Here is a 27677-nt window from a genome sequence, read left to right on the forward strand (position 1 = left end):
GGCCTGGAGAGATGGCTTAGCAGTTAAGTGCTTGCCTGTGAAGCCTCAGGACCCCAGTTTAATGCTGTATTCCTCAGGACCCAGGTTAGCCAGATGCATAAGTAGGCACACACATCTGGGGTTAGTTTGCAGTGGCTGGAGGCACTGGCATGCCCATTCTCTCTCTCTCTCCCTCTCCCTCTCTCTCTCTCTGCCTCTTTCTTTCTCTGCCTGTTGCTCTCAAATAAATTAAAAAAAAAAAAGCTATAGCAGGTCTAATAGGGATGTATCATCCTATGATAAGCATCAGATCAGGCTTTGTCTTCTTGTTAATTCCATGGGCCTTGGGTCTCCCCAATATTCACCACTTGTAAGAAGCATGTTCTCCAGTCAGAGTGAGAGTAGTAATGATCAAAGAGGACAAATGTATTCATTTAGAAAGCTTTTTGATGGGCATAGCCTCTATATTTTAGACAACAAGCAGTGAAAAATTTCCTCTAAGGTCTATGACCTTCTAAGCCACAGGGTTCTGACTTTGTTTGTAAGCACCAGGAATAGAATTTCTCGCAATGAGTAAGCCTCATATTCAATCAGTTGATTACCCCCATAACTTATTCGCTACTATTGCAATTGTGGGTACCTCCATCTGGCTGGCTGAGTTCATGGATTGAAGGAACCACTGCTTGTTCACAGTCTTGATAACTTCTAATCCCAGCACCATGTTCATAAATGTCGACAAAGGTAGCAATGGAGAGTGTGAGTAGAGTGAGGAAAGCTGTGAAAGGGTAGTTTTGGGATCTTTGCCAATGCTAATTGCACCAATAAGTCTAGGGTACCCTGGATCCTTGTCTAATGATTGTAAATAATTAAAATTCATAGACCAGGGCTGGGAAGATGACTCAGCGGTTAAGGCACTTGCCTGCAAAGCCTAACGACCCAGGTTCGATTCCCCAGGACCCACATAAGCCAGATGCACAAGAAGGCACAAGCATCTGGAGTTCATTTGCAGTGGCTGGAGGCCCTGGCGTGCCCATACTCTCTTTCTCTCTATCTGCCTCTTCCTCTCTCTCTGTGTCTCTCAAATAAATTAATTAATTTAAAAATAAAATAAAATAAAATAAAATAAAATTCATAGACCAGAGGGTAAGACTTAGATAAACTTTATTAGATTAAGAGGAGGAAAAGTAAAAGAACGTACAGAAAGCTCCTGTCCTGGGGGAGGCGGGAGCGGATGGGGAGCCTGAGTGGGAATAGTGGTCCTCCTCCATCGCCGCTAAGCACGGGCAAGAAAAGGAGGGGGCTTAATGGAGCAGGGACCTGGAAGTTTAGGAAAGGAAAATGGCCAAATAGAGGCCTGCTCACCTGGTGAGCATCTATTTATAATCTTATTGTGTTGAGCTTAACCCTCAGAAACAGGCAAGCCTAAGAGAAAGCATATTGGTCTGGCTCAGGAAGGTGTCGGCACACCTGGGTGGGGTGAGGGAGGGAGCTAAGTGGATGAGACTACATCAGACCCTGAATTCTGCTTCTCCAGGAACCGGCAGGTGGTGTCACGTTGTTTGATACCCTGCTTTGGGCCCAATCTCCCTCAACTGGTCTGCTAAGAAGACAATAGGTGTTGGAAAAAAAAAATAATATATGAGTTTGAGCAGAAAAAGAACTGTAGAAATATGTATATGTTCGCAAGTTAACTGGCTCATAGGCTCCTGCATAGACTCTCTCAGTCCTGCACCTCCACTTGGACTTTCCATTTTGTGGTGAGTAATTCTACTATTTTGAGATTTTGAGTCTTAGTTCTGATGAGAGTCCATGTGGAAGGTTGAATGTGAAATCTTCCAAATAGGCCCATGTACTTTGAACAATTTGACCCCAGCTGGTGGCAATTTAGGAGAGTTGTGGGATCTTTTGCAGGTGGAACCTTGCTGGAGTTGGTGTATGGCTTTGGGGAAAATACAGTCTGGCTCAGTCTTCATTCCTGCTGATACAGAGATGTGAACTAGGCTTCTTACTCAAGCCTGTCATGGTTTCCCAAGCAGGATGAAACTTTCCCTTGAAATTGTAAACTGAAATAAACTTTCCTTTCCATCAGCTACTGCTGGGTGAGTGTTTTATCTCAGCAAGGCAACTGACTCCAGGATACTTCACAGAACTGTGAACTTCCCTCTCCTGGGGCAGAGTCTGGGAGTGTGTATAGTTCCTAGGTTATGCCTTGTTTAAGCCATTTCCATGAAGCATGTAAACCTGAGGTTACAAACAGCAGGATTACCTCCTCTGGACTGTGGCAGGATGCAGGCTTGAGAGGAAGTTGCAAATCAAATTTCAGGTTTCTTTTTTTTTTTTTTTTTAAAAATACATTTATTTATTTGAGAGAAGGAGAGAAAGAGAGAGGAAGAGAGAATGGGTGTGCCAGGGCCTCCAAACTGCAGACGCATGTGCCACCTTGTGCATCTGGTTTACATGGGTCCTAGAGAATTGAACCTTGGTCCTTTGGCTTTGCAGGCAAGTGCCTTAACTGCGAAGCCATCACTCCAGCCCAATTTCAGATTTCTTAACTCCTCATCTGGTGCTTGTTTACACTCTCTTGGAACCCTTTCAATTTTAGACTTGCATTTCCAGTAGCTGCAGGCATGGGAGTCCCCTGGCACTTTGCTTTGTGGTGGAGAGCTTGGAGCTGTGCTCAAGGAATGCCTCCCATCTATCTGGAGTTGTCTAGCTACATCAGCACCCATCTTCACATTTCTGGTTTCCTTCCTTCCTTCTTTCTTTCTTTTCTTTCTTACTTCCATCTATACTTCATTCACTTTCTTTCTTTTGTTGTTACTTGTCTGTGGTTTTCTGAGATTCATCAATAATTTCCCTCTCATATAATCTTTTAATTCTTATTTTCATTTTTTCCTTTATCAGCCCACACTGAGAAAGGTCAGAAACCTAAGCTAATGGAATATTAAAATACAAAAGTCAAGTAATTTATCACTTCTCATGTCTTTCATAGTGGCAAAGAATGTTTGGGAACTGGAAATTTTGGAGGGATGAGATCTCCACAGTGAGGGAGGAGACCCATAGGCTAAAGATCATCTAGCCTCAGGTCCTTGTCCAAGTTATTAATGAATTGAAAAAATGTAGATTCAGAGAAGAGAACATTCTAGTGAATTTATTCAGGATAGGATGAAAACAAGAAGAAAGAGAAAGTATGAAACCTTATAGGCCATGAGGAGGAATTCCTCCCTTCCAGCTAGGCTGGAAAAGGGATAAAAAAAAACAAAACAAAACCAAAAAAAAAAAAACCAGAAAATCTCACTTGGAGGTGTGAATGAAGCCCTTTAATAAATTAGGCATTCAATTAATTTAAGTCTCATTGCCAAATTCAGGTGTGTAGGAAGGACCCTGGTTGGCTTTGATGAAAGAACTCTGACTCAAAAAAGGAAAACTGAAGAAGAATCAGGGAGGTGCTGCTGGTGTGGGTGGACGAGAGTGAATCACACTGGAGTCCTGCCAGGACACAGTGACATCCATGTTTCTCTGGGAAAATCCCCAGTGGAGTACCTACCAGAAAAAAGCTAACTCTCCCCTTATCTGTATCACCATCTGCAGTGAATCCTCCCTGTTTGTCATTTTTTTTTCTCCAACTACTCATTAACACTTAGGCAGCAAAGCAACAGCAGACAGTATGCACTGACTAAAGGCATTCACTCAGCATGGCAGCAATCTTCAGCATTGATTTTATAGTTAAAATACTGAAATTTTAGCCAAAAAATTATTGCCTTTCTTTTACAAATAAACAACACTGGCAGTTGTCTTTACTATTATTCTTGTTAGTTTTACCAATGCTACTATTTTACTGTCATTCAATGTGCTCTTATTTCCTCATCATTTTCATTGCTTAATTAATTAAAATTAATTAATTAATTAATATGCATGTTTGACACATGGAATTTTTCAAATGAAACACATAATTCAGCTAGTAATAGAAATTGAGTAACTTAAATTCCTCTTAACTTCTTTTGAAGCATCAAAAGAGATGTAGCATGTATGCTTCTAAGAGGAGGTTTGGGGACACAGATTTCTCCCCATTAGTTACACAACTAGTACGCTTTTTTTAAATTAGTTACAGACATGCTCAGTCTGTAAACAACACATATTGTACCTTCCTTTATTTCATCCCTGCCCCCACAAAGGCACCATCCTTGTTGGGGATGCAGGTCATCCACAAAGGATTGTGGGTAGTGCATTGCGGGGCCAGCCATTCAGTTATGGGGAAGAAAGAAGGTCTCTGTGCATAATGTCCCAATGTGGCTCGAACAATCTTTCTGGTGCTTATTCCACAAAATTCTCTAAGCCATGTTGGGTGCATTTTAAGTCTACTTCAGTGATGGGCTCTTAGGAGCCTCTGGATCTCTGGTTTGGTAGGTGTTGAGTGTCCTCAATGTCTATCTCCTTCACCCATTTGCTGATATCAGCATGGTGCTCATTTCCCCAGTTCCTCTATGGTTTCATCTAGGGCCCTGGTGAAGTGCAATGGGCCTTTCTCTCCTTAGGTCCTGCTTCTATCTGAAAAAGAGAAGCAGATTCTCCAACAGAGAGCAAAGTCCGCACAGGTTAAATGGGATAACCATTGTTAGTTTAGAAAGATTTGAATGGGTCTAGGTCCTCTTATATCCCAAGACTGGTGGGAACTTGATATGGGAAAGCACAATCAGTAGCTGGCTATTATTCTGTCTTGTTTCTCAGTTTCAGGTATGAGTTCCTTTCTACTGAATAGTTCTGTTAGCCAACCCAAGAGCAGTTGGTTACCCACTATGACTGTGTCTATTCAGGATGATTGCTTCTGAGTAGCTTAGACCTCAAGTTGCTCAGACAGATGTTGGCCACTTTCCCCCAGTAGCTCATGTAGCTCCTTTTAGCACTATATGGACTAACTGTCGGGGGACTGACTCTCTTCCAGATTCCGCTGGTTCTCTCCATGTTCTGTAACAGCAGTATATTGTGTCTTCAGCAGGTCTCTCTGATCAACAACTCATTGTGGTTGTTAACCACATCCTGGTACTAGGAGTTACACGCCAGCACCAAGGGGAAAAAAGAAAGAAAGTAAGAAAAGAAAACAGGAGAAATTTAAGTTTAGGCTTCATCTCACCATTTCCAGGGCCCTTCAATTATAGGTGCTCCCCCTAAGGTCCTGTTGAAAACTCAAACTTTTGGTTTGTCTTCCAGGATATAGGACTCTATGGTACCAGTTACACTTGGGTTCAGTTTTATGTTCCCCTCCACACTTCCTCTCCCCTCAAGCCCTTCTCCTTACTGCCCAGGCCTTGAGATACCTATTAGGTGTGTCAGCACAAGTAGTATGCGTTCAAAGGGAGGTTCAGGGATACAGATTTCTTCCTGTCAGCTTCACAACTAGCATGCTTTGCAAGCCTGAGATTGATGGCCAGTTCAGGTTTTAAGTTGACTGTTAAAACATTTTACAGAAGAAAGTTACAATATACTTGTATGGTTTCTGATACCTAGCATTATTGAAAAACCTGCTAGACTATAAAATTTTAACATGGGTTTAATAATTTTCATAATAATTACAGTAACTTACTCACATTTTTTCTACATAAATTAATACTTTTAATTCCATATGCATCCTGCCTGACCAATCTTTTGCCAGAAACTAATCTACAAATTACATTCTCTGATTAATATAATGGATGAACAGGCGCTATGTTTAAACTCTAATAACTTCCTAATTTATTACTATTATTATTATTAAGTTTATTGTAATCAGACAAAATTTCTTTTTCAATACATTGCATAGAATAAGTCTATATCAACAAAATTCAAGTTAGTTCCTTAGAAACAATAAAATGAATGTTTTATATGTTCTAGTAGCAAATATTCATAGGAAAATCTTCCTGTGGTCATGTTCTATGAAAAAACAATGCTTTTTTTTTTTTTTTTTTTTTTTTTTTTGAGAGCGACAGACACAGAGAGAAAGACAGATAGAGGGAGAGAGAGAGAATGGGAGAGCCAGGGCTTCCAGCCTCTGCAAATGAACTCCAGACGCATGCACCCTCTTGTGCATCTGGCTAACATGGGACCTGGGGAACCGAGCCTCGAACTGGGGTCCTTAGGCTTCAACAGGCAAGCGCTTAACCACTAAGCCATCTCTCCAGCCCAATGCATCTTTTTTTAAGCAAACATGAAACTATCCTACTTGAAGGGATATTAAGCAAATACTATAGAAAAACAGTGAAATAAAGATGGTGACAATAGATGTAACTGCTGAGTGTGTTGGTACTCACGTGGACGTACAACTTGTAGAAGGTACAGGCAAGTTTATTAAATACTGAAAGAGCATATCACATGCTTATACTGAGATCTGAATGGGAAAATATGATAGTAAGGAAGCTTTGTATTTTTTATTTATACATATTATTTTACAATAAATAAGACCAATCTAAACAATTAGGTTTTAATGGTTTGTATATCATGTTTCTTTCTACCAAACAACTATGATTATTATTTTTAGCAATAAGTTGATGGACAAACTTGGTACTAAATGTAACTGCCATACATAACTTAACATATCCCTTTACTAAAAGCAAAGTGTTTATTAACAGAATTAAAATAATATTTCAGGGCTGGAGACATGGCTTAGCGGTTAAGTGCTTGCCTGTGAAGCCTAAGGACCCTGGTTTGAGGCTCAATTCCCCAGGACCCACGTTAGCCAGATGCACAAGGGGGCACACGCGTCTGGAGTTCGTTTGCAGTGGCTGGAGAACCTAGAGCGCCCATTCTCTCTTTCTCTCTCTCTCTCTGTCTCTTTCTCTCTATGTTACTCTAAAATAAATAAATAAAAATAAAAATAAATTAAAAAAAAGAAACTGACATCATGAGGATTGACATGAACTTCAGGTCATTTCTGACTACAAAGAGATATGTGTCTCAAAGACATACTGCTGCTGCTACTAGAATTACTACTAATAGTAATAATAATAATAATGCAAATATTATAAAAGAAATATTAATCAAGTTTGTATAATAAATTAGAAAAAACTAAAGTAGCTTTAATTTTTTTTGTTTATTTTTATTTATTTATTTGAGAGTGACAGACAGAAAAAGAGGCAGAGAGACAGAGAGAATGGGCACACCAGGGCCTCTAGCCACTGCAAACAAACTTCAGATGCATGTGCCACCTTTTGCATCTGGCTTACATGGGTCCTGGGGAATTGAGCCTTGAAGTGGGGGTCCTTAGGCTTCACAGGCAAGCACTTAATCACTAAGCCACTTCTCCAGCCCTAAAGTTGCTTTTTTATTTTTTTAACCTTTATCTATTTATTTGACAGACAGAAAGAGGGAGGGAGGGAGGGAGAGAGAGAGAGAGAGAGAGAGAGAGAGAGAGAGAGAGCACGAGCGAGCACAATAGCGCCTCCAACTATTGCAAATGAACTCCAGACCTATTTGTCATTTCATGCATCTGGCTTACAAAGGTCCTGGGGAATCAATACTAGGTCCTCTGGTTTTGCAGGCAAGTGCCTTAACCACTAAGAAATCCCACCAGCCCTATAGTAGATTCTTAAATTTAGTTTTCTAAGGGTTGCACACCAATTTCTGGTTTATTTTGTAATTGTCCCCTTTCTCATCTTTCCACTTTAAGGAACACCTATGTAAATCTGTAATGTTTATGTTCCCATCTGTGATTCTTTCTACTCATGAGCATATATATACCTGCAGATTAGGCTTGGTCACAGATGGAAATTTAGTTTCTTTGATAGCTACCCAGCAACCTAGAGAATTGAAAGAAAATTTGACAGCCAACTCACTTGTAATTCCAACCAAATGTTCAGCTTGTAATCATTAAAAAACTTCTTGATGCATTGTTTTGTTTATTTTCTAAATGAAAGGAGTGTTGGAAAAATTCTGTTTCTAGTATGGTAAAGAATGACTGTAGTTATTGGAAAGCAATTAATTAAAAAAGTATAAAATGGGTTTATTTTTATTAATAATGCTTATGTTACTTAGTTTCAATAACAAAACCAAAATTATTGATGAATAGTCACTCATTATAATTGTAAAATTTAAGTGATTACTGAAACTTTTGTATTTTAAGATTTTGTAGGTTTTAACTAATATTGTTATTTTTCTTTTCCAGGCTAATATTCTCTAATTAAATTTATTGCCAGTTTTTTTTTTTAATAACTTAGGAAAAAACTAATCTTTAAATTCAAAGCAACTGGGCATGAAGGTTCACCTGTGTAATCGAGCACTCAGTAGCTCTGGGTAGGACAGTACCAAGTTCCGTGTTATCATTGTAGCTATCTTCACATTGCTGGGACAAAGTGCCTGACTAAAAGCAGCTGGTGGGAGGAAGGTTTTTACTTTGGCTTACGGTCGCAAGGGGAATCTTCATGATAGCAGGGGAAAGCTTGGCATGGGCAGAGGATAGACATCGTTTCTGCCCTAGGAGGTGAAAAATAGCAACAGGTGAATAAGCCAAACTCGTGCAACGGGGAGCTGGCTATAACAACTATAACTCAGAACACCTATGTTTGTTTCAAGAGGCATGGGCACATCTCATTCAAACCACCACAGTTATCTTGCCTTACTTTATTTGGTAAATATTTATTTAAAGTGAATGAATGAATAAAAAATGAATTAATAAATATCCCAAACCAAGCCATTCAAATTTAGAAATCTTATTTATGACTTTCTAATATCTGTTTAACATGAGAAAATAAGAATGAGTGAAATGAGCCCATAGATATTGTATCAGATAACATTTTCCAACACTAAAGAAACATAAATATGCCAGTCAGTATTGGTCTACATTAGTTTGGAATTTATATAAAAACACTGATTAGAGAAATTTCATACTTTTTATACAAGAGAGTAATCTGAACTACCTAGCAAGATGAAGAAAGTTTATATTATTATTATGAATTGATCACAATAAATTTGCCATTTCAATAAATTGTAACATATACATGTATTGAATAGTTATGTCTGTGTGTATGTATGTACACATGTATTTGTACAGTGTCTATAATTTTTATGAATACATATTTTCTCTTACCAAATTTAAATACTCATTTAACATTAATAGCATAGTAAATAAAGTTCATTCCACAAGTTTGCAAAGAAGAGAACATCAGTAAGATCCATGAGTTTGGAGTAGGTTATGGAACTAGCCAGACAACACCAGGCTTTTTACCCCTAAGACTCATGACCTCCCTGCCATAGGATTTTGATTAGGTTTTCAGTACCAGACATATATTCCTTCCCATAGAGCAGGACTTTGGTCCAATTAGAGAGCAGTTAGTTTCCCTCCAGAGCAGACATGCCACTATTGCACTTGTTCATTCATTTGTCTGTCTGACCAAACTTGAGGCTTCCAGTGTGCACTGTTTAAACCACTGACTTCCATCTCCCATAGGGCTGTATACAGTGCAACTTTTTCCAGCTTTTAGTTGGCTGGCCTACAGGGAGAAGGTTTTCTGCTCAGCATCAACTTGGTTTCTCAGTGACTTTGCCACTCAGGCACGTGACCTCTTCAGCAATAGGTTCTTACCATCTGTTTCTCAAGGTAAACCAAAGTCCTTGGCAATAGCCTATAATATGGTGGAAGCAACAAGGACCACCCAGCCAACAACTCACTAGAGGGTATCCCATCCCTGGCCCTGAAAATTTCCTAGTAACTACCTATGGCTTCTGGATGTGCCATTATTCAAAAAAGCAGGTTTTCATATGTCTTATTTAGAATATCTTTAATTTTGATTGACCTTCCCCCTGCCCTTCTTTTACACAATCTCTTCCCCTGGCCTCATTTAGGCCTTTCCCCTCCCTGTAATCTCTTCTTCTAGTTACATATATACAATACCATCCTCTTAAGTCCTTCCCTCTCCTCCCTCCTTTATAGCCTTTTGTCTAGCTTACTGGCTTCTGCTACCTAGTTTTGGTTCCAGCTCACACACAAGTCTATACATTTGTAGCTAAGATCGACATATGAGAGAGAATACATGGCATTTGCCTTTCTGAATCTGGGTTACCTCACTTAGTATAATCTTTTCCAGATCCATCCATTTCCCTGCAAATTTCATTTTTCTTTACCACTGAATAGAACTCAATTGTGCAAATGTACATGTACCACATCTTTTTTATCCCTTCATCTGTGGAAGGACATCTAAGCTGGTACCATTTCCTAGCTATTATGAATAGAGCAGCAATAAACATGGCTGTGCAAGTATCTCTAAGGTAGTGAGAACAGACATTAGGATATATGCCTAGGAGTGCTACAGCTGGATCATATGGAAAATCTATTTTTAGCAGCTCTCAAGAACCTCCACACTGACTTCCACAATGGCTGTACCAGACTACATTCCCACCAACAGTGCCGAAGAGTTCCCCTTTTACCACATCGTTGCCAATATTTATTGTCATTTGTTTTCTTGATGATAGCCATTCTGACAGAAGAGAGACAAAAATTAATAAAATTAGAGATACAAAAGTCACCATTACAACAGATACCAAAGAAATTAAGAAAATCATAAGGACACAATTTAAGAATATATATGCCTCTAAGTTTGAAAATCTGAAAGAAATGGATGATTTATGAGATTCATATGACCTCCAAAAATTAAATCAAGATGGGATAAGCCATTCTTTTGTATTTTTGTATTTGCTAAGGGTTTATGAATTTTGTTTATCCTTTCAAAGAACCAACTCTTTGTTTCCTTGATTCTTTGAATTTCTTTTTGTTGTTTCCTATTTCATTAATTTCTGCCCTAATCTTTATTATTTCTTCCCATCTGCTGCTTTTCCTTTTTCTTCTTTTGCCAAGACCTTAAGGTGAAGTATTAAATTGTTTACTTTTGAACTCTCTAACTTCTTAATATAGGCACTTAGAGCTGTAATTTTCCCTCTTAAGAATGCCTTCATTGTGTTCCAAAGGTTTGGGTATGTTGTAGGCTCATCATCATTTGATTGTATGAATTTATTGATTTACTTTTTGATTTCTACAATAACCCACCTGTCACTCAATAGTGTACCGTTTAGTCTCCATGAGTTTCTGTATGCTTGTAGCTTTTCTTATTGCTGATTTGCAGTTTAACCCCATTGTGGTCAGACACAGTACAAGGGGATATTTCAATTTTCCTATATTTGTTGAGATTTGCTTTGTGTCCTAATATGTAGTTTACTTTAGAGAATGTTCCATGTACTGATGAGAAAAAAAATATATTTTGCAGCATTTGGATGGAACGTTCTATAGGTATCTGTTAGCTCCATTTGTTCCATGAGAGAATTTAATTCATATGTCTCTCTGTTTATTTATTTATTTTTTCTGAGATGACCTGTAATTTGATGAGAGTGGAGTATTGAAGTCACCCACGTACAATTGTGTGTAGTGTTATCTGGGACCTTAAGTCTAATAATGTTTGTTTGATGAAATTGGGAGCCCCATGTTAGATGCATATATGTTTAAGATTGTAATGTTCTCCTGTTGGAGTGTTCCTTTAATCAGTGCAAAATAACTTTCTTTATCTTTCCTCACTAATGTTGATTTGAAGTCTATCCTGTCAGATATTAAGATAGCAATGACTTCTTATTTCCTAAGCCTGTTTGTTTGAAATGCCATTTTCTATCCTTTCATCCTAAGATGGTGTCTATGTTTTATTGAGAGATGAGTTTCCTGGAGGCATCAAATGGCAGGAGCCTGCCTTTTAATCCAGTCTGCATCCCTGTGTCTTTTGGTTAGGGCATTGAAGACACTGATATTAGGAGTTATTATTGAAAAGTATGTATTTATTCTTGTCATTCTTATTTTGTAATGCTTCCCATTTTTCATTTACTCACTTGTTTTAACTGTTATTTGACTATGGTTCATTTTTTCCTATTTCCTTCTGTGTGTTTTGCTTTCTCTTTAGTTTGAAAGATTCATGTATTTTTGTAGAGCTGGTTTAGTTGTCATAAATTCCTCTAGCCTGTTTTTGTTGTGGAATGTCCTTATTTCCCCATCAATTTGGATAGATAGCTCTGCAGGATTAAGTAATCTTGGTTGACAGTTGTTATCTTCCAGAATTTGGAATACATCATTTCAAGCCCGTCTGGTTTTTAAAGTTTGTGCTGAGTAATTTGCTTTTATTCTCATAGGCTTGACTTTTTAGGTGACTTGCTTTTTCTCTCTAACTGCTTTCAATATATTTTCTTTGGTTTGCATGTTTAGTAGTGTAATTATAAAATTGAAAGGAGAGGTTCTTTTCCAGGGTTTTTCTGTTTGGGTTGTAAAAGCTTCTTGTATCTGTATTGCCATTTCTTTCCTGAATTGGGAAAAATTTTTCTTCTATACTTTTGTTAAAAATGCTGACTAAGCCTCTGGATTGAAATTCTACTCCTTCTACTATACTCTGAATCTTATGTTTGATTTTTTCACAGTGTCCTGGATATCTTGAAATTCCCACTAATACTTTCCTATTAGCTTGTCTTTCACTTTGTTGGACTGTATTGGGTCTGCCACCTGGTATTCTAATTTAGATACTCTGTTCTTTCCTTCATCTATTCTACTGGTGAGACTTTCCCCAGAGTTATTTGTTTGTTTGTTTGTTTGTTTGTTTGTTTGTTTGACTGGCTGTGTTCTTTGGAACTACAATTTCAGCCTGGTTTTCTTCAGTATTTCTATTCCCTTACTCATGTCTTGTAATGACCTCCTTATTTCATTAATCTGCTTTCCTGTGTTCTCTTTCAGTAGTTTGTTTTCTTAATTCCTTTGTTTTCTTCTTTGATTTATTTCATTTCTTCTTTGAGTTCTTTGAGTATAGATGCAACAATTTTGAAATCTTTGTCAGGTGTTTCATCTAAAACAGTCTCATTGATGACCATTTCTGATTTATAATTTTTGGTAGGATTGTATTGTTTTGATTCTTAGTGTTTTTTGTATTATAATATAGCAACTTTTGCACTCTGAATAGATTTGATGCTTGGTTTTTTACTTATCTGCAGCGTTCTTAGGTGTGGCAATCAACCTTTATTTAATTTCAGGATATGGTGCCAGGTATAGCTCTTGTACCCCAATCCAACTGCATAAGTAATCCTAGGTGCTGAGTTTGCTTGCTAAGTAAGTATTCTAGCGGACTGGGTGGAACAATTAACTGAAAAATTCTAAACTTCAAATGAGCAATATACACATTCAATAAAAGCCAGCAGACAGCATGCAATTGTGGGGATTAAAACAGTCTTATAAAGGCAAAATCCCTAAAGGTGTATGTTGCTCTACAAGCTTTATCTTGTCAGCTAGGAGGTAGAGATTTCTGGGTGGTAGAGATTTCTGTTCTGAATTGGGTTCCAGGTCAGTGTGGATCTAGATCATCCCCTGCCCCCAATAGTGATAGAAGCCAAAGATAATGGCCCTATAAATATGAAAGCATCAAAGGCAACAATATTCAACCCCCCAAATATAGCTTATTTGAATAGAAAGAGTAGCTCTTCCAATGAAGGCCTATGCCCTTTTTTTTTGGTCAATCAGCCTCTTTACCCCTTGAGATGGCTTCCAATCTCACCAATGTTGAGTGCCCACCTTGAACCCTCCATGTTATGCTGTGGAGCTGGAGTTCTGACCAGCTGTGCTGGATGCTTTGCCACCAGGGGCTGAATGCCAGAGGTTTGTGGTTGGGGAATGGGAGAGCACAGAAAGCCTGGAGATGCTCAGAGTCCCAACCCTAGTCCTTTCAGTAGCTCCTTAGTTGATCTCAGCTGTCTTTACTTCAGATTTCTTGACTTTTCAAGGAGGCTGATGAGCTTGGAAAATCCCCTTGTTTGGTCTCTGCTTCTGCCACCGCTTGGTATGCCTGGTGGGGCCGTGCTGGGCAGGTGTGGGGGGATCACACAGACCTGTAGGCCACAAGTGCCTCTCTGTGTTTCTTGCCATTTTCCTCCTTTCTGGTGGGTCTTGATGTCTCCTGCTTCTGTGCTGTGTCTAAGAATAACCTATACTCATTCACATTTCAGTGAAATAATATATTTTGCTATGGTTTTGCTTAAATCCCTCCCTATGCTGGTTTGGTGTACTACCCAAAAGTCCTAGCCAAGTATTCTTCCTGTTACAAAGTTTTCTTGAAAGAAAAGTTGTCAGACATTTATGCACAGTTATTTCAAGAATCTGTGGACAATCCTGTGAAAGATATCAAGGAAAAATATTTATTTTTCTGCAAAGTTCCAATGCTTCTTTAATTAATAAATATGTTGCCTTGCCAAACTGCCATTGAAAGGGCATACAAAAACAATGGTAATATCATTCCATTTCCACAAGGCCATTTAGACAAGTTATTACCACAAAAAATGAAAAAAAAAGCCACTATGAATTTTTTTGTGGTGTTAAATCTTACTTTGTGTCATGAAAACTCAATCTATTTTGTAGTATCTTATAATAATGTTACACAAAGGTGGGCCTTCATCTTCCAACATCACCAGTGCTTGGAAACATGTAATCAGTTTTCTTTTCAAAACAAATAAAACATCCAGATATAGACATATGTAAATAAGCAATATATTAGTAAATTTCATAAAACATCACCATGACAAAAATGGGTAAAATAACAAATTCAGCTGACTTTTCGGAGAGAATTTTTAAAGTCAGTGAAATTGAAATTTTGAAATTAGTTTAAAAAGACACATAGAAAACAAAACAGAGCGCTTGAGGGTAGAAATAATAGGAATATTCTCCCCAGTAAATGATAAATATTGTTTCTGAGCATGGATGGTAAAGAGAAACTGTGCTGCACCAAAATTGAGTGTAAGAAAAACCAAAGACAACACATTCAGGTGTTGAGTGGAGAATAAGGCTCTTTGCTGAGATTTTGGGACCATAAGCATGGGGAAAAAAAAAAAAAACATGTCACAAAACCAACCTAACCTGGACATAACATACTGAGAATTTCACTTAGGAAATTAGCAACCATAAACTTTGAAGGAAGTATGGTGCATCCTTCAGCAACACATTCCAGAAACAATCATTAATCAAGTAAATGTGAATTTACAGATATAAACTTAGTGGAAGAAGTAATCTGCCTTGGATGTGAGCATCAGTATTCTTTTGCTTTTTCCAGAATACATCTCTATGTGCCTTCTACCAGGCAGTGTCAGTAGACACATAGGCAAACAAGTAGGTCAAGGATTCTCCAGAGGGACTGCAATGTAGCTACCCATCCTGCAGGGAGGGGGCAGGAGAGACTAGCCTGTTGCTTTCTGTATATGGATGGTACGTCCACGGCGACCTCGCCTGTGTAGCAAGCAGAGATGCTTCTGTACTGGATGAGAGCTGAGGACAGAGGGCCAGCACTCCTCGGAGGGATGCCCCCGGTGACCCCTTGGCAGTCGGTTACTGTAAAGGTTCCTGCTGCCCATGAAGTCACGACGACCTAATTGCCAGTGCCAATGCTGCGCTCTGTTTCTTTCCTGCTTTCTTCTAGCTGTTTGTCTAAGAACAGCTAATTCAACACTTATTAGTAATCATACACGCAATCAGAGTACAAGAAACAATCTAAGCATTGAATGTGCCCCTCCTATGATTAGGGCAATGGAGGAAATGTATAACTCTACTAAGAATAAAAAATTAACTCTAAAACAGTTTTTAGATGGTGTAGAGTAGAAACAGCTTATGATGTTTTAGAACAATACTGATCCTGAGAAAGTGAAAGTAGAAATGTTAATCGGTAATGTTCATTAGAAGTATGACAGTTCTACAGATAAGGAGTTGTAAAACTTAGGCTTTCCCACCAGGAAACTTCCTGGGGGATATGTTCAGTACTTGATCAAGGGCTGATAGTAGACTCCCAGAGCTGGAATCTACTTAGTTCCACTCCCCTATGACGGAGGATATGATGAATTCGGTAATAGATGGGTGAATTATGAAGGAAAAAGGAGACTATGGAATTCTCTTCCATTTATGAAATGCTTAGCAAGGAAGCGTAAGCCTTGATGTTTATACAGTCCTTGGGGTATAAGAAATAAGTAACCTGTTATTCACCTTACACCTAGTTTCTGTTTGTATAATGTTGTGGTCAATGATACAAGGCGTCCTTCTTAAAAAATGGGCACAGTTCCTGCCTGATCAACATTACATGTATGCTTACAATAGAACAATACTCAAGATTGTTTAGATTAATGATTTCTGAGATCACTTGTTGGCTTGCTAAGTTTCTCTGTTCAATCTGTATAAAATCTTCATGAAACCTTCAGTAAATTGCAGCAGCATATTCTACCTAGAGTGTGTCTGTCTGTCATTTCCTGGCCGAATCCCGAGTTCTCCTTGAGCCTTCGCCCTTGTTCTCCCTCGGTCCTGATCTCCCCGAGAGTCAGTCCGCGGCATATGGAGATGGTTGCTTACTTGCTGATATATTGTCATGCCAGAACACAATGCATTACTTGAATCAAAAATTACATTTCAGGGCTGGAGAGATGTCTCAGTGGCTAAGGTGCTTGCCTGTGTAGTGTAAGGACCCATGTTTAGCTCCCCGGTCCCACATAAGCCAGATGAACAAGGTGCCACATGCAAGGTTACACTTGTACACAAGGTGGCACATACATCTGGAGTTTGATTGCAGTGGCTGGAGGCCCTGGTGAACCAATTCTCTCTCTCATTAAAAAAAAAAAGAAAAAAAAGAAAAAGAAAAATAAGAACATTGTAGATCACCAATACCTACAAATATTATACTTAAGTTAAAATCATATGAATAAAACCTGTCAGACCATTTGTTTTAGGGGTGAGGAGAGAATTTCTTCCATTTCATGCTCCTTTAAGCTTGGTTTCCCTTGTAGGCTTTGGGTTAGACATGCATAGAGAATTATACAGAAATATAGCCTCAGGTAAATTTCAAGACAATATATAGGCAAAACTAGGATGTATGTTACCTGGATTGACCTCCATTCAGTTTCATTACATTATACTCATCCCAACTGTCATAACTAAAAATGATTCCCTTGGAGGCTGATGTTAAATAACAACACTTAAATGTGTGAACCATTATTGAATATATTCAGGCTCTACTTTCTGAGATAATTTTATAATAACAGGTAATTTGAAGAAATCATATAGACACCCTCATAAGTCCTTATTTCTGATTATTATTATTATTGTTATTATTATTATTATTTTGGTTTTTTGAGGCATGGTCCAGGCTGACCTGGAATTCACTCTGTAGCCTTAGGGTGGCCTTGAACTCTTGGCCTCTGGGTGCTGGGATTAAAGGTGTGCACCACCACACCTGGCTTCTGAATTTTTAACATTTATAATGCATCACAAATCTGCACCAGTAGCAACACCCATTATATTGGCAATGTTCCAGCCAAAACAGCAGAGTTTGAAACTTCCAACTATGCTTTGTTTTGTTCATTTACTATTCACAGACTCGCCTTCCTATTAAAGGTGTCTCAGGACACATAATCTTGTTTTATTTTAATTTTCTATGATACACTTGCCTGAAACATTAAGTGACCAGTTCCACTGCTCTATCACCTGCTTTTCTATTGATATGGGGTCATCCTTTACTAATTCTGGAGGTTTCTGGTCTTGTTTGGATTCTCCTGTATCTGTTCTCTGAGGACTGGGGTGACCCATTTGTGTGTCCACACCCAGTTGTTTTAGGTTTGACCTGGAGAATTCATGTTTGCCCAGGAGGAGCATTTAATTACTGTGTCATCTTTCCAGCCATTTGTGCATGTATAGAGTTGCCATTTTAAAAATATTATTAGATGAAAGCAGATGTCCTGCAATGCTTGAGAATTCACCTTTTATTTAACTCCATATAATTATCTGAATAAAATTACTAGGTTTAGGGATAAATATGTTTCTACAACTCTTGGATAAATATCCAAGAGTGGAGCCAATGGATTTATCATCTCTATCTATCATTTATCTACCAGCTAATTCTCATGTGACATTACTGCAGACTTCAGAGTCTTGAACAAGTTAAGTGTGCAATAAATCCTAAAATAATGTAAATTGATCTACTTCCCCTTTTCATATCAAAGTGATGGGGAGTTGGAGTCCTGGAAAGAATAATATCTTCATAAGGATGCAAGAGATCCCCCAGATCAGTTAAACCCAAGTTTGGCTCTTTGTTTAAGTAATGAGAGAATTGAAAAATGCAGACCCAGTGAAGGATAAATGATCAATTATGAGATTTATTTCATGGAGAAATAAAAGTAAAAGGGCAAGCAAAGCAAGAAAGCCCAAGTGAATATAAATCCTCACCCTTCTGAGCCAGGTTGTGGGAGGGGAATGGAGAACAAGAAATTCTTCCTCCCATAGAGAAAGGTCTATCTCCAAGAACAAAGCCTCCATGGAACGAGCTCACATGTCTGGAAATCAAAGCAGTACACGACCACGACCCAGACAAAGCAGGGAAATGTTCAGGACAACAGAAATTCTCCTCCTAATGCACGGGAGGCAGAAGATTCCCTTCCTGTAAGGAAGAAGCAGCGATGAGTAAGAGGGTCAGAGAGGCTAAGTGATCTGAGAGCTCACACAATTGGCCCAAGTCCTGTAGTAGGTAATGAAATCAGCACCTGAATGTGCTTCCTTGCAAAGTCTGATGACATGAGTTTGATTCCACAGTATCCAAGTGGCACATGCATACATGCATTGGAAGTTTTTTTGTTGTTGTTGTATTTTTTATTTTGTTTTTTGATTTTTTTTTTTTTCAGGGGCAGGAGGCCCTGGTATGCTTATATTTACTCTTTGCTCTTTCTGTCATCTGTCTCTCTCAAATAAATAAAAATATTTATCTTAAAAAAGAATAACCATCCTGGAATTTTTTTAAAAAATTGATATATCTTATTAAAGCATATACAAATTCTAATTACTTGTAAATAAAAGTACAAGTTGTAAATAAAAACTTAGACAATTAAAATTGAATATATGAAATATATTGCATAAGAGAGTTGAGGAGAGGATATTCTTCCTAGAAATAATCATGAAGAGACTATACAAAAGCAATGAGATATAATAAAATATCTTCACAAAATACCCATTTTGTTCTGACACTTTAATAAATTGTTATTAAAAATTGAAAAGTCATAATAAACTTACTAAGCACTCTCGTAAAAAGCAAAGATAAAATCAGAACAACTTAATAATAAACTAATAAAAATAGACAATAATAAAATGAAAATAATAGAGAAAATATTCTATGAACTCAGGAGTTAAGATCTTTAAAAATGATTTGAAAAACAAAGCATTTATGATCACAATTAAGATGACGGAAAGTAAATGAGAAACAAAATACATTGTTTATTTCCAATTAAAATGAGGTTTAAGAATGGGAAAAAGGAGAATGTATGGGATTATTCAATATCATAAACTAATACTAACATTTAATTAACAAAATTGGCACCTTGAGAAATAGATATGTTGGAAACACAAATTAGATAAGATATTGTGCTAAAGCTAGATATCAGTCATAAGGAATCAACTTAGATAAAATTAGGTACGAGTTGATTTTAAGCCGATTTAGTAATCCCAATGTCATACCACATATAAGTAATGACAGCATGGTCAGGAACATTTTATGAACATGAGGCAAATTTAAATCTCAATCTCCCAGAAATATTGTATATAAAATATTGAAGATTAATCTAACTTAGGTACACACGCTGAAAATATGTCAGACATACTTCTGAAAGTTTTCTGCAGTGTTCATATGTGTACAAACACACACACACACACACACACACACACACACACACACATACATATCAAATAAATCTTACACCAAACATGCTTTACTAGAATATTTCTCAGTAAAAATTTTTTTGACTCAATAGAATAAAGATTATTTTTATGATACTAACAGCAGATGCTAACAAGTAGTTTGTAGTTTTACAATTGCATAACTTACTTCTAAACATTAAGTAAATAAGCATAGATAAAAACTAATGATATTAATAATTACCCAGTACTAATTAATAGCAGGTGAAACTCCAAGTACTTATAAAATAAAATATTCTGGCATAGCAGAAATGAGGCAGTGTTGGTACTTACTAAATTTGCACTTGCAAGTATTTGGGAAATGATTAATTGCACAAAATATTAAAAGAATTAAAATGAAAATTATCCACTTTTCTAACCATAACTTTGTGTTTAGGAATCCAAGATTCTCAATTTTTACACATTATTTGCAGAAGTAGTACAAATCTAAGTGGTTTTCTAAATGTTATGAGACTTTAAAGTAATAAATATTTTCTAATCTTTCTGTAAGAAACTCCTAACAGCAAAATGGTTTCTTTGACAATACCAGCACAAATATGTTAGTACCTTACAAAAATTCTATTCCACCATACAAGTAAACACTTGCTGAATCATAGCAGACTTACTCATGTCTATAATGGCAAGTATTATATATTGACAAATGGAATATTGGATTAAATCATATATCCATTAGAACTATTCAATCACTATCATAGAAGGAAACATTAGACTTTATTGAAAAATTGTTTCAATGATTAAATTTCCCAAATTACTTGTCAGAATCTTTAATATGATTGTATATTGTGTCAGGTGACACACTAGCTTTCACATGGCCATTGACTTGGTCTTCCATCAATAACTAAGGGTGACCGAATCTGTCAGGTTGAGTCACCCCACCCACCTGATATCATAAGTAAGACATATCATCAAATTCAAGCTATATGTCCACAGAAGGATATTGAGGTATTTAATCTGTAGAGTAAATTATGACCTTGTAGCTACAGATGCCTTCCTGGAGAAACAGAATGACTTGCACCTCTGCCAATAATGTAGCCAAGACTATGAGTAAATAACGAGTCACATTTGTGCATAGCAAAAAGAAATGTCAAAGCTATTCAACATATGTTTGTACTACCTGGTGTCTAATTCGTTGAGTATGTTCATCTCATAGCATATTGATTTGCAAGAAGTACTCCTTAAATTACCAACTTTGTAAAAAATAAATGCCCTTCTGAGTAGGTAAACACAACCAAACCCAAGGCAAACAGCACAATCAAAACCCCTGAAGCCACATTACTGATGAATATTGGACAGGCAATTCTTCACAAAACTACAAATCCATCCATTAATGTAACTCTTATATTAAGTTGTATCTATTCCTATGACATTGTCTGTCATCTGTCTATCATCTATAATGGTTCAAGGGTTAAACATCCTTGCTTGTAAAGGAATATGACATTGATTCAATTCCCAATTACCCATAAACGGCAGATGCACTATGTTGTGCATGCATCTGAAGTTTGCAGATGCAAGACTTCCTGGTACAGCCATTCTCTCTCTCTCTTTCTCTCTCTCTCTCCCTCTCTCTCGTCTTTCTCAAATGAATGTTCGTTCAATATTTATTTATGAGAGAGAGAGAGAGAGAGAGAGAGAGAGAGAGAGAGAGAGAGAGAGAGAGAGAGAGAATGTGCGCTCTAGGGACTCCAGCCACTGCAGACGAATTTCCAGGTGCATGTGCCAACTTGTGCATCTATGGATCCGGAAAATCGAACTGGCATCCTTTGGCTTTGCAGACAAACACCTTAACAGCTAAGCCATCTCTCCAACCCTCAAATAAATGTTTGGTATTTATTTATTTATTTATTTAAGAGCAACAGACAGAGGGGGTGGAGAGAGAGAGAGAGAGAGAGAGAGAGAGAGAGCGAGAGCGAGAGCGAGAGCGAGAGAGAGAGAGAGAGAGAGAGAGAGAAAGAATGGGCGTGCCAGGGCCTCCAGCCACTGCAAACGAGCTCCAGACGCATGTGTCCCCTTGTGCATCTGGCTAATGTGGGTCCTTGGGAATCGAGCCTCGAACCAGGGTCCTTAGGTTTCACAGGCAAGTGCTTAACTGCAAAGCCATCTCTTCAGCATTCAAATGAATGTTTTTAAAAAGAGAAGGAAACCAAATTTAAGCCATAAACTTTAATTTCAAATGATCTAATGCCAGCACATATATTTTCACAAATCTTCCACATCAATGTATGATTTTAATAAGAAAAGCTTCTGCATGAGATGAGAAACAAATAAAACAGTAATTAATATACAATCATTTTCACAACCCTTACCTTCTATAAAAGATAATGTATTAAAGTGATTAATATACTATGTTTAATATATTCAGTATAGTACACATGCATATATCTAGTGTTTATATTGACTAATCTTAAATTACAATGTCATATACATATACATTTGACCCATTTGAGTAAATAAACAACTTGTCTTAGGTTATATGCTGAATATCTGTTTACTATGAAAGAAACTTCAAAAAAATTAGTATATTTTTATTTTTGAAATTGATAAGAATTTCTTTGCTTCTATAAATAATTATCATTGATAAGTACCATAAAAAAGAGAAACATTCAATCTCATCACCAAACCTAGTATTAGAGTATAATTAGACACAAATATACAATCTTTATTTTAGGAATGTAGATATGATAATGAAATAATGTGAATAAGCCTTTTAATATCAATGTCCTGAATAGTAAAACAATCCTATTTATAATCAATCTGTATAATTACTAAAATTCAATGATGGACTTTGAGGTTAGAAAAACTAGTCCCAACAGTTGAAATAATATTTTCCTAGAACTAGGAAGATTTTGACAATAGACTCAATGACTTAATAGATGCATTGACCTATTTTTACCTAGAGATAAGAAAGAGACATCAATATAAGCTATTGTGGGCCTATTTTCTCTAGGAAACATCTCTTTTAGGAAGGAGTAGAGGGATTCATAAAACTCAGAAGTTAACAAACTTATAAGGCTCAGGATGTTCAGAAAGTTAGAATTTTTCCCAAGGTATAGAAGCAGAAAATAAATGCTGAAAAGAGAAGACTATAATTTAAAAAATTTTTTTTTAACTTGCTTAAAAGAGAGGGGGGCGAAGGGAGAGAGAATGGGACAAGCCAGAGCCTTTGGCCATTGCAAATGAACTTCAGACACATGTGCAACCATTGTTATGTGGCTTATGTGGGTCCTGAGTAATTGAACTTGTATCCTTTGGCTTTGCACACAAGTGCCTTAGCTGCTAAGCCATCTGTCCAGCCCATTTTAACTTTTTAAGAGCTGACTTTCTTTGTGGAGCTGCCTATAAGTTGGACAGGGAGCTCAAGGGCTGAGGATTTCATGAGTCTTTACCTTTGCTGGGTGGTCATTTTGGTTATGTAGCTTGCCTTTGCTTCTGTAAGTAACATCATAATATTAATTCATTGGTTCAGCAATCTGGACTAGGGTGGTATGGCTTCTTTATCTATCATGTGAGCTTTATGTAAAGTGAATATATATTTGAACATATTTTACCCCAAAGTAACGCAAGAGCTGCACATAAAATGCAATTCATATATTCTACTTAAGGTATATTTTATGAGTTGAACATAGATGCACCTAAAGATTTAAGTATATGAGTAGTGTGAACTATGAATTGCCTTAGCATTCAATAGTAACATTATGGAGTAAAAGTTGTTTGATTCCAAATGAATGTAGAAATAGTCTCTGTTCATATGCATCTCAAGTTTAAAATGACAATATCAATTATATTTTCTTGAGTTAAATAGATTCTATTTTCAATATCTCTTAAGCCAATGACAATTATTCATTATTAAATTAGTAATTTCACTGTACCATCAAGAATAATAAACAGATTGATTTCATTTGTACTCATGTTAATTTCAACCATATTTTATCTGACAAAAGCAATTTAATGCCACTTATAATAAAATGCCAAAATTAACAAGTATAAAATTAAAGCAGAGAAGTTAAAATTCACAGTTGAAAGGTAAGTGAACAAAAGTTAGCAAACCATCAAAGTTTTAATTTCCTTTTAAATTTTTTTGTTTACTTGTATTTATTTATTTGAGAGCAATAGACAGAGAGAGGGGGGTGGGAGAGAGAGAGAGAATGGGTGTGCCAGGGCCTCCAGCCACTGCAAATGAACTCCAGACACATGCTCCTCCTTGTGCATCTGGCTAATGTGGGTCCTGGGGAATTGAGCCTCGAACCGGGGTCCTTAGGTTTCACAGACAAGCGCTTCACTGCTAAGCCATCTCTCCAGCCCTAATTTCCTTTTAAATTTAATCTCAATTTTAGCCTTTTAGATTTCAGTCTAATTTTATGTAATACCTTTTGAGATAATAAGATTAATATAAAAGGTATGTTTCTCTTAACTGTTTTATCATGATAAATTTTTGTATTAAAATAAATCCAGTTAAAGACTACACTTGTGAACAAATGAACTGCTTGGTTCTCAGAATTAATTATAGTTCATCGAACATGTATTGTAATTTTGGACTTCCAAGCAGACATTAAAAATATTTTCAAACTAGGGAAAAATTTAAGAGACTTATATAAGGCTATTAACACAATATATTAAAATGAGAAAAAGAAAGAAAAGAATACTGATTCAGTATAATTTTCATAAGCAAATGAAGTAGTTCTATGAAAAAGAAACATTCACTGACTTGCATCCATGTTTTGTTGAACATTGAGCATAATATTTAATACTTTACTGAATGTTTAATATTACAGCTTGTATATAAAAGAGCCCAGCAATTTTTTTTGTTTGTTTTGAAACTGGCACATTTCTTCCATTTGAAAATGTACCTGCATTTATCTTTATCTTTGTTTAAGACTTTAAACTAGTAAACTATTAATCTGTCCATGAATCCTCTAATGAAAACTGCATGATATGGAAAATTCTATTTATAATCACTACAAGTTTAATCTGATATGTCCACAGCAGAGCACAGTTCTTGAAGACCTGTTTCCCAGATGGTGATCTGCTTCAGAAGGCTGTGAAGACCTTCAATACTGGTGCCTGCCTGGTAGAAGTTGGTCACTGAAACTTACACTCTGACACCTGGCTCCAGTTACACACTGGTTCCTGCCCGTGAGGAGTGTCTGCATCATACATCGGTTTTATGAAAAGTACAATTTCAGCTTCCCCGCTGTGTTAAAAACCTCAGAACCTGAAAGCCAGGATAAATCATTCCTCCTTTAAGTGTCCTGCCAGGTATTTTGTCTTAATGGGACAAAATTAAGTATTTCAATTTTATTCCAGGGACTATTTTAATTTTCCCTCCTCTCTGTGTAACGACCTTTCAAAAGGTATTCACCCAGTTAAATCCATCACTTATTGGACAATTTCCAGAAGTATTAATGTAAATCAAAATATGAATATGTCCTTTAAGCTAAAACTACTTGTGGAGAATAATATATGAGGACCATATCAACATATATATTAAATGAATGATTTAGAATTAATCAAAGTGAGTAATCTCCAAAGAGCTTTTATTCAAATTTCTCTGGTGACTATGGCCTACCAAAACTTTAACCTGCCAGTGTAACATCAATAGATCTTTCAGACATTGAGTCTTCTGTTGGTTTGTCTGCAATATTTTCTTTTTTAGGATTTTGATGGTTATGTATCATAAGCTAATCTAAGCATGTAAAATGATAAAAATAATCTGGTATTGATATATTAGTATTGCTCAAAATTACCCACTATTATTTCCCTTGGATACACAGAATTCATTCTGAATTCTTCTCATTTCCATCCAATATTGGAAAAATCTCCAATTAACCTTGATTGAAAGAGGACCTTCTGCTTTCAATACAAATACTTCTTCTTGCAATCATTTTATTAGATCTTGAGGGCCTGATTTATCAATGTCTAGTCATCTTCTAATTTGAATCCAAACAAAACAACTAAAGAAACTGTGTATGAACATAGCTTCTCCATAATTCTACCATTTTATTTTTTAATCTTTTTTGTTAAAGAGAGAGAGAGAAAGAGAGGGAGAGAAACTTTTTAATGGATATTTTTCACAATAAAGTGTTTACAGTTATTCCATTTCTAATTAAATGATATATATTTCAAAAATATAGGGCTGGAGAGATGGCTTAGCAGTTTCAGCACTTGCCTGCAGGGCAAAAGGACCCAGTCTTGATTCTGCCAGACCCACATAAGCCAGATATACAGGTGGCACACGCTTCTGGAGTTTGTTTACAGCACCTGGAGGCCCTGATGCACTCATTCTCTCTCTGTCTCTCTCTTCCCCTCTTTCAAAAAATAAACAAAATAAAAAAAAAAAAAAACAGTATTTTGTCTGATATCAAGTCGCCTATAATTTGTTTCTTTATCAATTTTCAACAAATATGTAGACAGAAAGTATTACCTTAATTTCATTGTAATAAGCTGATTTCTGCCTATATATTTTAAATGATCAAATTAAAGATTTCCTAGCAACTATTCTCTTAGCATTTCTAAATCAATGTAATATAGTATTGAATGATAATTAAATTATTCCATTTACTTGTTCTTCCATTCTTTCATTTTGAAGACTAATACATATTAGCTGATTTTCATGATCCAATCTACTTACTACAATGCCAATATGCATAAGTTAAAAGCATTGTCTTATTAAATAACTTTATGTTATATAATCCCATGTTGAATCTCAATCTATATGCTTATCTACATTCTTTCCATACCAACTACAGAATCATCACACAGACCTTGGTGCTCCCTTAAAGCAAAGCATGTCCAGCCTTTAGATCCAGATTGTCACCCATTTCCTCTTTCTACTTCATGTTCCATGAGCATGACAGTTTCTGCTCCATGGAGTTTCACTCTCTCTTTGGCACCTGTCCATTTTGTTTGGCTCTTGTATCTTTTTTTCTCTGTCTATAGTCTGTCTGGTGCCCATCCCTGAGGACCTGAAAAGTTTAGAGCGAGTTTGTATTGCCTTCCAATCCTTACAAGGTTGCACTACATTATTTCTATGCACTTCCCAAACACTATCTTCTCATTTTCCAGTTGTTTTAACAATGACCCATAATGTGAAGATCATCTTATAAGGTTGGGCTACATTATTTCTATGCACTTCCCAAACACTATCTTCTCATTTTCCAGTTGTTTTAACAATGACCCATAATGTGAAGATCATCTTATAAGGTTGGGCTACATTATTTCATTTTTAAATTTTATTTATTTATTTATTTATTTATTTATTTATTTATTTATTTATTTATTTATTTATTTTTAATTAGTTTTCTATTCAGCAAATGCAGGCAGTTTGGTACCACTATTAGGCTCATCCATGACATACCCCCCCTCCCCATTGGCCCCTCCTTGTTGAGGTATATGGGTCATACCTTGCGGAGTTAGCTCACAGTTATTAGTAGGATAAATAACTCTGCATATCCTTACCCAACATGTGGCTCTGACTTTCTTTCTACCCCCTCTTCCACAAAATTTACCTGAGCCATGTTGGGTTCATTTTTGGTCTGCTTCAGTGATGAGGTGTTGGGGGGTCTATGGGGCTCTGGCTCTCTGATTTGGTAGGAGTTGATTTTTCTCTGTGTTGGTCTCCTTTACCCTTGTGCTGGTATCTGGTTCTTCAGGAAAACAGCACCCTTGCTTGTTTCGCCAATTGTCCTTCGTTTCAGTTGGGCCCCTTTTGAGGTATGTTGGGGCAGCTCTCTCCTTAGGATCTGCATGTATCTGAAAAAGAGAAGCAGATTCTCCAACAGAGAGTAAATTAGTTCCAGGACAAATGAAATAACCCTTACATTTTTTATAGAGAGTTTAATAAGTGTAGGCCCTCAGGTAGCCCATGATTGATGGTAGCTTGATATTGGAGAGAGGGTTTATGTTTGGATATGATGCTGACTTGTTTCCAGCTCCAGCTATGGGTCCCGTACCACTGAGGGGATCA

Source organism: Jaculus jaculus, chromosome 12 (assembly GCF_020740685.1).
Source record: "Jaculus jaculus isolate mJacJac1 chromosome 12, mJacJac1.mat.Y.cur, whole genome shotgun sequence".
NCBI classification, from domain to species: domain Eukaryota; kingdom Metazoa; phylum Chordata; class Mammalia; order Rodentia; family Dipodidae; genus Jaculus; species Jaculus jaculus.